The sequence below is a fragment of the Mus caroli genome, chromosome X (genome assembly GCF_900094665.2).
Source record: "Mus caroli chromosome X, CAROLI_EIJ_v1.1, whole genome shotgun sequence".
NCBI classification, from domain to species: domain Eukaryota; kingdom Metazoa; phylum Chordata; class Mammalia; order Rodentia; family Muridae; genus Mus; species Mus caroli.
This window is the reverse complement of record NC_034589.1, coordinates 10,939,312-10,952,788: the sequence shown is the minus strand read 5'-3', so window position 1 is coordinate 10,952,788 and position 13,477 is coordinate 10,939,312.

Sequence of the window (13,477 nt, the reverse complement as noted above, 5' to 3'; positions counted from 1 at the left end):
GCCAGAGGATATCCTGAGAATTTGAGTTTAGCAGGACAACATAACAAGACCCTATCTGTTTTTAAATGGTCCTAGATTTGGAGGCTGGTGCTGGAGGTCAGAGATAGATCATATAATATGCGTAAGTTTCTGGTGTCTATGCATAACACCATAGAAGATGAAGTGCATGTCCTAAAATTCAGTACCTATGAATATGACCTTATTTGAAAAAAGATCCCTTGCAAATATAATTAAGGATGTTAAAATGATTAAGTAGGTCCCAAATTTGCCACTAAGTATACATATAAGAAGAGAAGAAACAGAAGAAAAATGTAGACGATGTATGTGCAGAGCATGGGTCCATGGTTAAGAGGAGTGCTGGCTCTTCTTCCAGAGCACTTGAGTTCAGCAAGCATGCCAAGTGGCCCACAACTTTCTATAAATCCAGTTCAGGACATCTGTTGCCTTCTTGGGCCTCCACAGGTACCCACATGCATGTGCATGTACACACACACACACACACACACACATGAATAAAATAAATCTTGAAAAGAAAAACTTTTGGCAAAATCCACCACATGAAATTTAAAGGTAGAAGTTGGATCAAGCCAGGGAATGCAGGTAGCCACCATAGTCAGAAGACACAAGAATGGCTTCTTTCATGGAGCCTCATAGAAAGCCTGGCCCTGCTTGTATCATGATACCCAGTGCCTGGCAACCTCCATACACACACACACACACACACACACACACACACACACACACACGAGTTAACATGTGCATGCATATCACACACACACACACACACACACACACACACGAGTTAACATGTGCATGCATATCATACTTATATACACAAGAGGAAAAAACACAGTCACTTTAAACAGACTGAAAAAAAGCAACATTAAAAGCCACAATGAAGCAAAAGGGGGGGAGGGGGCTGGGAAGGGAAGTAATCCCAGAAGAGAATAGAGATTGAGTCAGTTAAGCTGAAGCATCTTCTATTAAGGAAAGGGCTTAGCAAGGAATTAAGTCAGTGAGTATTTCCTTTAAATGGAAACATGGAAATTAAAGCAAAAAGAAAGTGATTGGTAATAGTAATGGCTAAGGAAAAGGGGAGAGACAATTCAGAATTTACACCATCTTCAGCTCAGTCTCTGTCCTTTGTTTTGCCTTTCTATTTATGTTTACACATTTCAATGAAGAGATTGATTCTTATCTAGCAAGTTAGAAAAAACTGCTAGTTGAAATTGGGTAACTTTGAGCAAATGAAGTTCTTTACCATTTGAGTAGCATTAATTTGACCCATGGCACCTACAGCTCAAGGTATTAAAGCTCAAATTTATAATGTAGTTTATGTCTGCCCTAGCTGTGATCTCTTCTCAAGCAGTAGTTCTAAGGTTCTTATTCTGCTTTGAGATTATATATGTAAGATAGCTGCCACAGAGTTGGAGCTCATGATAGTCATCAGGGTTGCCGTGCTGGTTAAACTTTTTCAACTTTATACCATGGTCATCTGGAAAGAGGAAACCTCAGCTGAGGAATTGTCTCCACAAGTTGGTCTGTGGCCGTGCCTGGGGTTCATTTTCTTGATTTGTGATTGGAAGACTCAGCCCCCTGTGAGTAGTGCCATCCTTGGGCCTGGGTTGTATAAGAAAGCAAGCTGAAGTCTGGAGTGGTGGCAGCATGAGTCTAGCCTTACACCCTGGCTTACAAAGGGAGTTCCATCACAGCCTGGGCTGTTACTCAGAGAAAGCCTGTCTTGAAAAACAAAACAAAGAAAAGGAAAGAGAGAGAGAGAGAGAGAGAGAGAGAGAGAGAGAGAGAGAAAGGAATGAAGAAAACAAGAAAGCAAGCCATAGAAAGCAAGTTAGTAAGCAGCATTACTCTTTGGTCTTTGCTTTAATTCCCATTTACACGTTCCAGCTGTGAGCCCATGCCTATTTCCCCTTCAGGAGGATTGTAACCTGTAAGCCAAATACAACTTTTAATTTTTATTTATTTATTTTTTTACCCAAGTTGCTTGGGTTATGGTATTTATCACAGCATCAGTAAGAAAAGGACAGTTATATTATAGTAAGTTGGCCATTTGTAACATTACTAAAAAGCTTACCGCACTAAGAAAACACCATTTAAAAAAATGCGTAGTAGAGAGACAGAAAATAAGCATCATTGTTGTTTTGTACTAGATGTGGGAGGTGGATGTTTTAAGTGTCACCTAGGGTTTTTTTTTTTTTTTTTTTTTGCAGAAGTGGTGAATATTGATGTGTGCATTAGGTTAGGGATTATGGATAGAGATCAGCATTTTCCCAGATGCTTGATCTAGATAGTCTGGCAATTTGATGCTGACAAGAGGTAATGATTTTAAGTTTTGATTCCAAGATGCTGTGGAATGGATACTAAATACCATATGCAGGGAAGGAATCAGGAAACAAGAATTAGGCAAGATGGAGCTTGTTACAACTGTACTGGTGTTCCTTATCTGCAAAAAGTGATTCGTAGCTAACAAGGGAAATGTGGGCAACAATTTTAAACAAATTCTTTGAAGTAAACATACGTTGTTGTTTTCCTGCCCAGAATTTGACTTTTCTTCTTTTCCATGGGAGGAATTCTTTGCTTTCTCAGTCCTTATGATGTACTGAGGGGTTGACTCATCTTGAGATTATTGAGAAATCCAAGCATGGACATTCAGAGAACTTCATCCCTTTGGCTACTCCATAGGGTTCAGAGGCAAACAAATAATTTATACTCTGTGCATCATGTAACTTGAGTCTTAATTTTCTAACACTTTCAATTGAAAGAATTCATCTTCACAAGCATAATGGGAAGTCAAGATCTCTTTGAGATTTGGGACATCCTCAATAGCCACAGGTTAACACTGAAAGTAAACCCTTAATGAAATGATGACACTTTGTCAGTGTCCTCATGAAACCAGCTAGGAAGAAACTTACTGTGATGCACTGACCCAGGTATAAGTCAGGTATTAGCTGTGATCATACCATGATGCCACAGATCAATAACCTTTATTTAGACTGAAACTCCCTCTTCTCAAGCCGAGTGTGTGTCAACCAATCATTTGGACTTAGGTTACACTTTCTTCACTGGGAAGGAAGTACAGTGCTCTGGGACTTGAAGTAAGTAAGTGTGACTGAATTCATTCACAGTGCAATTTGCAATGAGCAACCTATAAATGGGACTAACAGGAGCCAGAACCACAAGTGAGTCTGGCTTTGGATAATTGAACAAACTTGAATTTGGATAGCAACCTGCAAATTTGAAAGTACTACCCATATTAGTCAGGGTTCTCTAAAAGCTAAACTGATAGAATATAAGAATATATATTCATTATATAGATATATACATGAGATTCATTAGATTGACATATAAGATGTCAAAATAGTATAACAATTACTGTTTTGTATTGGAAATGTCAAGGATCCAATAGTTGTTCAGTCCATGAGGCTGTTTGTCTATTGATGGCCTGGAAGATTCCTGGACTGCTGCTAGTTTTCAGTCTATGCTGGAATCCTGGAGACATTGTTATAATATTGGTGAAAGAATGTCACAGCAACAGCATAGACAAAATTGCCATTGAGGGTGAGGGTGAGCAGGAGTAGTTTTTGTCTTTCATGGCCCCAGACGTTGCTGCCTGGAATTAAAATGGATCTTCCTACTTTAAATAATTTGATCAGAAAAATTCCTCACCGAAGGGTCCAGCAGCTTGAGTTTTTGTTGAATTCATATACAGTCAGTTTGACAACCAAAATTGTCATCATATTACCCAAAACAGATTATTAATACAAAGAATCACCTTAAAGATTCCTTGAACTTGCCAAAGTTTAGAGCTAGGGAGTAGGGACAATGGTAGAGCATTTGTCTTTCATGAGCTGGTCCCTGGATTCCATCCCTTGCACGTAAAAACCATATCCTCAAATTTTAAATGGACTATATATTACCTTTTCTTGAGAGAGGAGTGCATTTGTTCTTTGCAATGAATTTAGTGGAGTATGTGAATGGTTGGTGAAGGCTTGGGGATGGGGGTGTTGATGGTCTTGGCTACTATATTAGTTAGGGTTCTTCTAGAGTAAGAGAACTTATAGAATGACTTACAGGCCATCTAACCCAACAATGGTTGCCTATGAATGAAAGGTCCAAGAATACAGTAGTTGTTCAGTCCACAAGGCTGGATATCTCAGTTGGTCTTCAGTATACACTGGAATCCCCAGAAAGTAGGCTCTAATGCCAGTGAGGAAGTAAACTTGCTAGTGAGTCAAGAGCAAGCAAGCAAATATCAAAAAACTTCATTCTTCTCTCTTCTTATATAGGCTTCCAGCAGACGGTGTAGCCCAATTAAAGGCAGGTTTTCCCAGTTTGAAAGATCTGGAATAAAAGTGTGTCTTCCCACCTCAAAAGATCTGCATTAGAAGTGGACCTTCAAACTAAGCAGAAATCCCTCAGAAGTATACTAAAACCTAGCCATTTGATTATTTTAGTTATTTTCAGATATAGTCAAGATGAAAACCAGGAATACTTATGTCAGTTACCTTTCCACCTCCTTAACTATTCGATTTTTTAATCTTTTCTTTTCTTCATTATGGTGGTAAGTATGAGACCCAGAACTTTGCTAGGTAGGCATTCAGTCACTGAGCTACATCTCTGGCTTTCTTCTGCTACTTTCCATGGTTGCTGGGATGTTACATATGCAAAGTGGTCAATTCATATTCCTGGGAAAATGTTCTAAGACACTACTTCAATAAAGTGAATCATTTAAAAAGTTTACATTCATCTCTACTACAGCAAGGCATCCAGTTTCAGACAAAATGTGTGGAAAGTTGAACATCTAACTTATTTTACAATATGGATTTTTGCAGCAACTTCAAGACAAATAATGGCATTTAGAGTATGTTACTCTATTAAAGACACTTAATATTCCAGCATGAATTGGAAATATAAATGTAAATAGACTTTTTTTTAATTTTTGCATATTAAGTACAACAAACACTAAATGTCTACTCAATACATGGTATGGGTTAAGTAAATATTCCTCTTTATACAACATAAGTGCAGGATAATCTTAAAGTAATTTCATAATCATTGCACAAGCTAGATAAAGACACTTACCATAAAGGTTGTAATATGTTTTAAATGTCAGAGCAGTAACTGAACAATTATAACAGTTAGGGCTTATTTTGTTATTAATTTGTCAGTCTTACTATGACATTAACTTCCTTCCTCCAAATTGCTCATTTGACATTCTTCCAGTGCAGATTCTGGGTCGTGAGATGCTTCACAATGGACACTGAGTCATTTTTCCATATTCTTCTTTTAAAGCATACAAAGACCCTCACCGGCTGCAGCACATGGGAGAGTGGGCTCTGTGCCTGACTGGGCAGCACAGTGGAGCTGGCTCCAGAAGGTGAGAGGTCATGAGAGCAGGAGGGCTGATTCTGTCTCCTGCCAATGGCAGTCTAGCTAGAGCAGAGCTGAAAAGCTTACCCTGGTGGTGTAGATAAGGGAGAGCTGGAAGGTTGACCAGCTCAGCTACCACCCAGGCCCAGATTCAGGGCTCTTACTTGGCCCGTCTCCAAACTGTATCATCTGTAAATTGTTGGGATGCATGAAAGGACAGATCTTACCAATCCAAAGCTGCAGGATCTCAATGACACAGGGCAACAACAAGATAACTAGGAGGAGTCGCAGTGAGGATCCAATGACTCATTGCAATGAACACTGACAAGTGAAGATGTGTGGACAGAGAGATACACAGTGTGAGACACACTGTGACACACTTTCTGTGCTTTGTTTTGTTTTGTTAATTTTTTTATTTGTGTGGATCTTTTTATTTTTTTATTTTGAGAAGGGAGGTTGCAAGGGTGGAGGGCAGATAGGAGGGAATGGGAGATGGGTGGTACTGGGGTGCATGATATGAAATTGAGAAAGAATCAATAAAAAGTGTTTTTTTAATCATGTATATTTTAGCATGATACCTTTTTGTAAAGGATGCTCACATGGTGAAGAAGCAAATGTTCCCTTCATCTCCCTTCATTCTCACCCATTCTTATTCCCCTTTCTGAAAGTACACTGGTGACTGGCTGCTGCTTCCATATCCAATTCCTTTTCTTTACATTAGTGTGCATCTGACAAGGCCCGATTCTGAGCTTTGTATGTGTATTTTAAAAGTCAGGCCCCAGTGTATTAATTGCCCTTTAAAATATATTTATTTTATGTGTATGAGTGTTTTGCCTATATCTGTGTCTGTGTCCATATGCATGTCTGGTGCCTGCAGGCACCAGAGCCAGAAGCAAACATTGGATTCTCTGTCTCTGGTGTTAGAGATGACTATAAGCTGTTACATTGGTACTGAGCATCAAACCTGGGACTTCTAGAAGAGCAGCCAGTGCTCTTAATCTTTGAACTATCCCCCCAATCTCTGATTTGCCTTTTTGACTGAGTAGAATATATTACAAATTTCCTCTTTCAGTACTGGTAGATTCATCTATACAGTCATTCAACAAATACCTATTGATCATTATTCTAGATTTCATTATTTTAAAGAAAATACTGGTTCTCCTTTTCCACGACTCCAGAAGGAATGTGCTTCTCTGCCAGTTCCAATAAAGTGAAGCTTGCTCATATGAATTGCTAATGCCAATTAAATAGGAGTAGTGGAAGTGAAAGTGTTTCAGACTGTAGCAGAAACTTTTAGAGGCATTGGAAATTCTAGTTTTGGAGGATTCTGCCTGTCACTAAAAGAATAATGGGTCTACTATGTCTACCAGGTCCCTGGCATAGGAAGCTAATAGGGCAGATCTGAAGCCAAATCCCAGCTTAGGTCAGAGTTGCTAGAGCTGATGTTAGGACCACAAAGGAGAAATAAGTGCTTGTTGCTGTAAGCCCCTGACATCTAAATTCTGTGGCTCAGTGTGTCCAGAGCAAAGCTGACAAGTAAAGCCACCTTTCATTTGCCACACATTGTTCTAGATGCTACAGGGAAAATGCCAAAAATAATTCTCCATGTAGAATTTACACTGAAAAGCTGTGTAGTGTTTCACAGGTTGGGATGGAATCTCACTATGTAGTCCAGGCTGGCCTCAAACTTGAGATTCTTCTGTCTCTGTTTCACTAGGGATGGATTTACAGGCCTGTTTCACCACATCCATCTCCTTTTTGTTCCTGCCATTTCTATCTCTTCCTTCCTATTCTTTCTGCCATATGTTCACTTCTCCCTTCTTTGATGCCTACTTGGAACATGGCAGCAACAGCAACTGGTGCATGCAGTATAGTCATGAAGCTTCTAGCCATGACCTAGCCTCATATGCAACTAAAAGACCATGCCTCGTCTTATCATCAAGTTCAGATTCTTTTTCAAACTTTTATCTTATTTTTCCTTTTGCATTCTCACATTTGGCTATATTAATATGCTTGCTGATCAAAGCTCACATTCTGTGGCACACTATCTCCTGAGCCACCTAGAATCACCCATCCAGGACCAATGTCTTGATTTCCCTAGCTGCTGGAAGTATTGGTGGATATTCACAGTTATTCTTTGGTAAAGGGTGCACTCAGTTGAAGAGAACCACTTCACCCTTACAGTTCTACTCCCTTCTCATAGGCAACTTAAATCTAATGAACATTAAAGGTGATAGTAGTGAGGGAAGCTATGAAGAGCTGTTTTGGAATGGGAGATAACACCATTGATGAACAGCTGGCCATGCAAGCACAAGAACTAGAGTTCTGATCACCAGGACACATATTTAAAAATCTAGGTTCAGTGAATGCCTATAATCCTATGCCTGGGGAAATGAAGAAAGCCAGTCTAACTGAATTGGCTAGTTAGCTCCAGGTTTAGTCAGTCTCCACCTCAGAAAAAAATATGTAGAGGAATTGAGGAGGGCATTCAACATCCATCTTTGATATCCACAAGCTATATATGTGTGTGTGTGTGTGTGTGTGTATCATACCTACAAATGTATGTGTGTGCATACACACACACACACACACACACACACACACACACATGCATTTCTTCCCCAACTAGCCTCTCTTGAGGGTAGTTGTGAGCATAAGTAGGAAGACATCCTTGGAATTTGACAGCATCCTTTCTCAAGGGGGACACAGACAGTGATCGATCATGTGATAGTTGTGGAAGGGCAGATTAATGATCTCAAAAGAGCTCTAAGTTCAGGTATGTGTGTGTGTGTGTATCATACCTACAAATGTATGTGTGTGCATACACACACACACACACACACACACACACACACACACATACCTGCATACATGCACAGTCATGAAGCCACTGAGGTGCATCCCCATCTCAAGGAATGCTTCTTTTTTGTTTGTTTGTTTTTGTCTTTTGGTTTTTGTTTTGTTTTTCTAGACAGGGTTTCTCTGTGTAGCCCTGGCTGTCCTGGAACTCACTTTGTAGACCAGCCTGGCCTAGAACTCAAAAATCTGCCTGCCTCTGCCTCCCGAGTTCTGGGATTAAAGGCGTGCACCACACCCGGCTCAAATAAGTAGATAGATGAGTGTACCTGAGCCATGGGTAAAGTCCTAAACAAAGGACTTCTCTTCAGATACCCTACAGTCAGTCAACTTTAGGGTTAAATTGAAAGGCAAAAATGCATTTCTTCCCCAACTAGCCTCTCTTGAGTGTAGTTGTGAGCATAAGTAGGAAGACATCCCTGGAATCTGACAGCATCCTTTCTCAAGGGGGACACAGACAGTGATCATGTGATAGTTGTGGAAGGGCAGATTAATGATCTCAAAAGAGCTCTAAGTTCATTTTTTCTTTTAACACCCACCCTCTGTGCGTGTGTGTGTGTGTGTGTGTGTGTGTGTGTGTGTGTGTGTGTGTGGAGAGAGAGAGAGAGAGAGAGAGAGAGAGAGAGAGAGAGAGAGAGAGAGATGGTGCCTCACATTTAAGTAGCTCAGTAGGTGTTAATGGCCTTTGCCACAGTTTAGGTTTCCTAGGAAACAGACTCTGAGACTGAGTTAATGTGCAAGTTAGTTATTAAGGAGAGCTTCTGGGATCCATGACTGTGGAAGGAGGAGGAAATAGGAGTGGTCCCAGGGAAAGGCTGAGTTGCATTAGAGACCTAGAGACAGCCTCCTTCTAGGGAATTGGAGAGCTAGATTGCTCTTTGAAGAGGTCTTAAATTAGGCCAAAGTGACCACTCATTTATACCCTTGCTTTAGATGTCATTGTATGTGGGCTGGCCACAGGATGGTGTGATTTTGTGTAAAGTGGCTCTCTGCAAGTGAGACTGACACTGAAAGGAACTGACAGTTGGGAAGCATTGGCTCACTGGGCTCCTGTGACTATCAAGCCTTTCCTTGTAGGGGGATTTGAGAGGTGTAGCTCCATATTCAAAACAGCCTGTTTTTCCAGCTCTTCCCTTCTCTCCTGCTTTGTTGCCTTTCCTTTCTGTCTTAGTAGCAATAGAGGGCTTATTATCACCATCTTTCCTTCACACTTCCTCTAATTAGAATATAGCTTGCCCTCCATTTGTTGAGCAAACTTTCACATATTTTAAGGTGTTTAAGATGTTTCTCTGAGTTCCTCAAAACAAGAGAAGATGCTTTCAGGGTTGCAGGAAGATCAGTGGTAGAGTACATGCTTAGATTTGGATTCAATCTCTATCACCTAAAATATGTAACATTTTCCATAATGCTTTTAAAAAGACCACCCTGGGGGCTGGAGATGTGCCTCAGTAGTCAATCACCTGCAAAGGACTAGAATTTAGTTCCAAGCACCCATTTTGGGAGGCTCTGAACCACCTGTAACTCCAGTTCCATGGTATCTGACTTCCTCTTTGGGCTACTTCAGGCACTCTCATACACACATGTATATACACACATGGACAAACATAAAGAAAAATAAAATCCTTTAAAAAGTCTACTCTTTTATTAAAAAATAGCCTTTCTGTACCATTCGGTTATTGTGTATTCGTCTATCATTCCAGACCTGAACTTCTTTCAGAGCCCAGCCCCAGGCAATATCTGACTCAACCCCAAGGATTCAGTTCATGTTTGTCAGATGCATGGAAGAGTGATAGCTCTCACTAACAGCAATGTTGTGTGTGTCACCCCAGTGGCTAAGAAGTTACACAATCTACCTGCTATAACATCAAGTATGCTTACTCAACTTTTATCATGTAGGGCTTACACTCTCTAAATCCTTTGTACTTGTCTGGCTGTTTGTTAAATGAACAACATATAGGCTACTTTTCTAAGCTGTTGTTTACCAATCAATAGGTTGGGACATTTTGGTGGATCATAAAGATACATTTGATGTATAACAAGATCTTGGTTCCTTCATTCACTGGTATCAATTTCTGATATGTAGGATAGGATTAATTGTAGTTGTAGAGAGAAGAGATGGGTTGCCACAGGCAAACACCGAAGTGTCTAGAGAGCAGGCATTTGCTATAGCAAGCTCCAGTTCGGGGTTAGGGTTGGGGCATCAAGTAAGAATATGCATACATTGTCTTGTTTGAATACATACTTTGCACAAGGCTTGTGAACTAAGAAAGTTCAAACATGAAAAAATGTTGTCATAACGGCAATCTCCTAGTGTGAATCCAACTGATAACACCACTGCCAAACCAAGGCAAACAGAAGATGGACAGTAAGACCAAGCTTAGGATGCAGACCACTCCGAGAAGCTACGACTACATAAAAAAGGAAACTAGAGAAGCTACGACTACATAAAAAAAGGAAACTAGTCCTGCATATTGATGTGAAAATTGTCCCTGCTCACTGCTCATGCAATGTTTATACTGAGTGCTTTGATAGTCTTAGTGAACATTTTTCCTTTGAGTATGAGACGGACAATTAATAGAAAGTTGTCTGTGAACTGACTTTCTTTTGGGCTGCCTCTGTTCCTATTTTCTTTGTTAAGAATGCAAGGCAAGGAAGGGTGTGAGTAGACAGACCAGAAAGGCACTGCAATAACCCAAGTGAGAAATGACTAGAGCTTAGAGCAGATTGGCTCAAAGAGCTGTTGTCTGAGAAGGACAGCTCTTATTCAGTTCTCACAAAGTAGGGGCAGTATGTAAAGACTAGGAGGTCATATGAGTCACAAGGCCACAAGTGTTGTCAATAGAATTTGGAGCTTGCCATTTATAGCTTTACTGTTTAAAAAATGGGAGACAGGGAGGGGGTGGAAAATACAAATGTGTCCACTTACTGGTGAGAGAAAATTGAAATTTCTCTGTACCTTGCCAATAGCACTATTATAATTTATAGACAATATGAATATCAGGCAGTTAGCATATGCAAATTTTGCGTGAGGTAAATGATCAGAATCATCCTGGGAGAAGGCTCCTCTTCTGGTGCCAGGGCTTCAGGAAATTTTCACCTGTAGTTTGGGGGAGAAGTTTTAATTCTTTATAGCTCACATTCCACAGCTACAATAGGATTGCTCAACACACCTAGGGCATTCTACCTTTAATATAGGAAACTATTTCCAGAATCAAGATCACAGTAGCTGCCTACTGCAGATGCTTTTACCTAAGACGACCTGAAAGTTTCAGAAAGTGACCTCCTGCCATTGACTTTCATATCTGGATAGATCTGTAAGACCTCCTATTACACAATCTATTTCAGTACACCAACACAGTAGTCTACTGCATACTGAGCTGAGGTTTTCAGGAGGAAGCGAGGCCTGAGTGGATCTCATACTGACATGATGTGTTCTTTTCCAGTCCCAACATTCTCTCTTAGAGAAGTGTTTTCAGTTGAAGTATAGCTCATTTCATTTCTTAGTTTTCATTCCAACAAATGACTTGAATGGTTCCATGTGCATTTACCTATTTTTCTTGAAAGTCTTTGGACTACATGCTGTTTTTTCCAAGGAATGGAATGATCACAGCAGTATTTATGTCACTTTAGTTTCTAAGTGACTCTTAAAGATGCTGGATGAAAGTTTAAGAGGCTTGCAGGTAAACAGACTCTTCCAACATGGCTGTTAGAATGACAACAAAAAATTCTTAGTATAGAAATGGTCTCACTTTCATTGTTTGGGTGGTCTCTGACATTTAACTAGTGTCTCTCTCAGTGTCTCACTGGAATCTCTCTCTGCATCTCCTTTTATTCTCTCATTATTTCCCAGAATCCTCTATCCTCCTGCCAGTGTCCCACCTCTGATTTTCTGCCTCAGTTCATTGGCCAGAGGCTTTTTCATTGACAGGTGTACCTCATAAGAGATTCTCTCTACAAGTTCTTTGCGATGTGACCTTGTTATGCCCTCATCAAGAAATGAAACTCTTTTTCTTCGCCGTGGGTGGGCTTGGTGTTAGGAATTATTTTAAGTACTATTATGTAGTAGAAATGATGCTAGGAACTTCTAAGGATTCTAAATGTGAGATCTAGAGCTTTTGCCTTACAACTTGGAAAACCAATAGCCCTGAGATCACCATGATGTGAGGAAGTTTAAGTTGATCATATGGTAAGAGAGAGGCCACTTAGTGGAGCACTGCGGTGCCATGTATGTATTGTACCTTCTAGTTCAGCCCAGCAAACAGCTGAATGCCATTGAGTGAATGAGCCCAGCTGGTGTCATATGAGACAAAACTGCCTAGCTGGCCCCTGATCCAATTCCTGACCCACAGTATTACAAAAAAATAAAAAATAGCTTGGGGCTGTGCACTTCAGAGCATTTACAGTTGTTCCAGCTTGGGCTAATGTTTACATATGGACATCAAAGAAATGAAAATGACCTTGGATAAAGCAGTTCTATGTAACTCAGGCAGTCCATGAAGTCTTAGGGTGGACTTCCAGCAGCAGGAGGCTGACCACAGATTCCTTCTAAAAGGTTGATCTGAGAAATGTATAGTGTCCAAATTATTCAATTGCATAAGGACTTGATTATAGCTATTTACTGTTGATGGATTTCAACATCAGCAGACAATCTTTCCAATTTTCTAAATATGCTAAAATTTTGTGGTTTATATTCAAATTCATTTTAAAATTATTTTTGAGTTTAAATACAATTACATTTTTAATTTCCTTTCTCTCTTCAAATCCTTTAATATGCTCCTTGGACATTTATTAATTGTTTTAAATTTTATTTTAATTAGGTATTTTCTTCATTTACATTTCAAATGCTATCCCAAAAGTCCCCCATACCCTCGCCCCCACACCCCCTACCTACCCACTCCCATTTCTTTGCCCTGGCGTTCCCCTGTACTGAGGCATATAAAGTTTGCAACACCAATGGGCCTCTCTTTCCACTGATGGCCACCTAGGCCATCTTCTGATACATATGCAGCTAGAGACACGAGCTCTGGGGGGTACTGGTTAGTTCATCATGTTGTTCCACCTATAGGGCTGCAGACCCCTTTAGCTCCTTGGGTACTTTCTCTAGCTCCTCCTTTGGAGGCCCTGTGATCCATCTAATAGCTGACTGTGAGCATCCACTTCTGTGTTTGCTAGGCCCCGGCATAGTCTCACAAGAGACAGCTATATCAGGGTCCTTTCAGCAAAATCTTCCTAG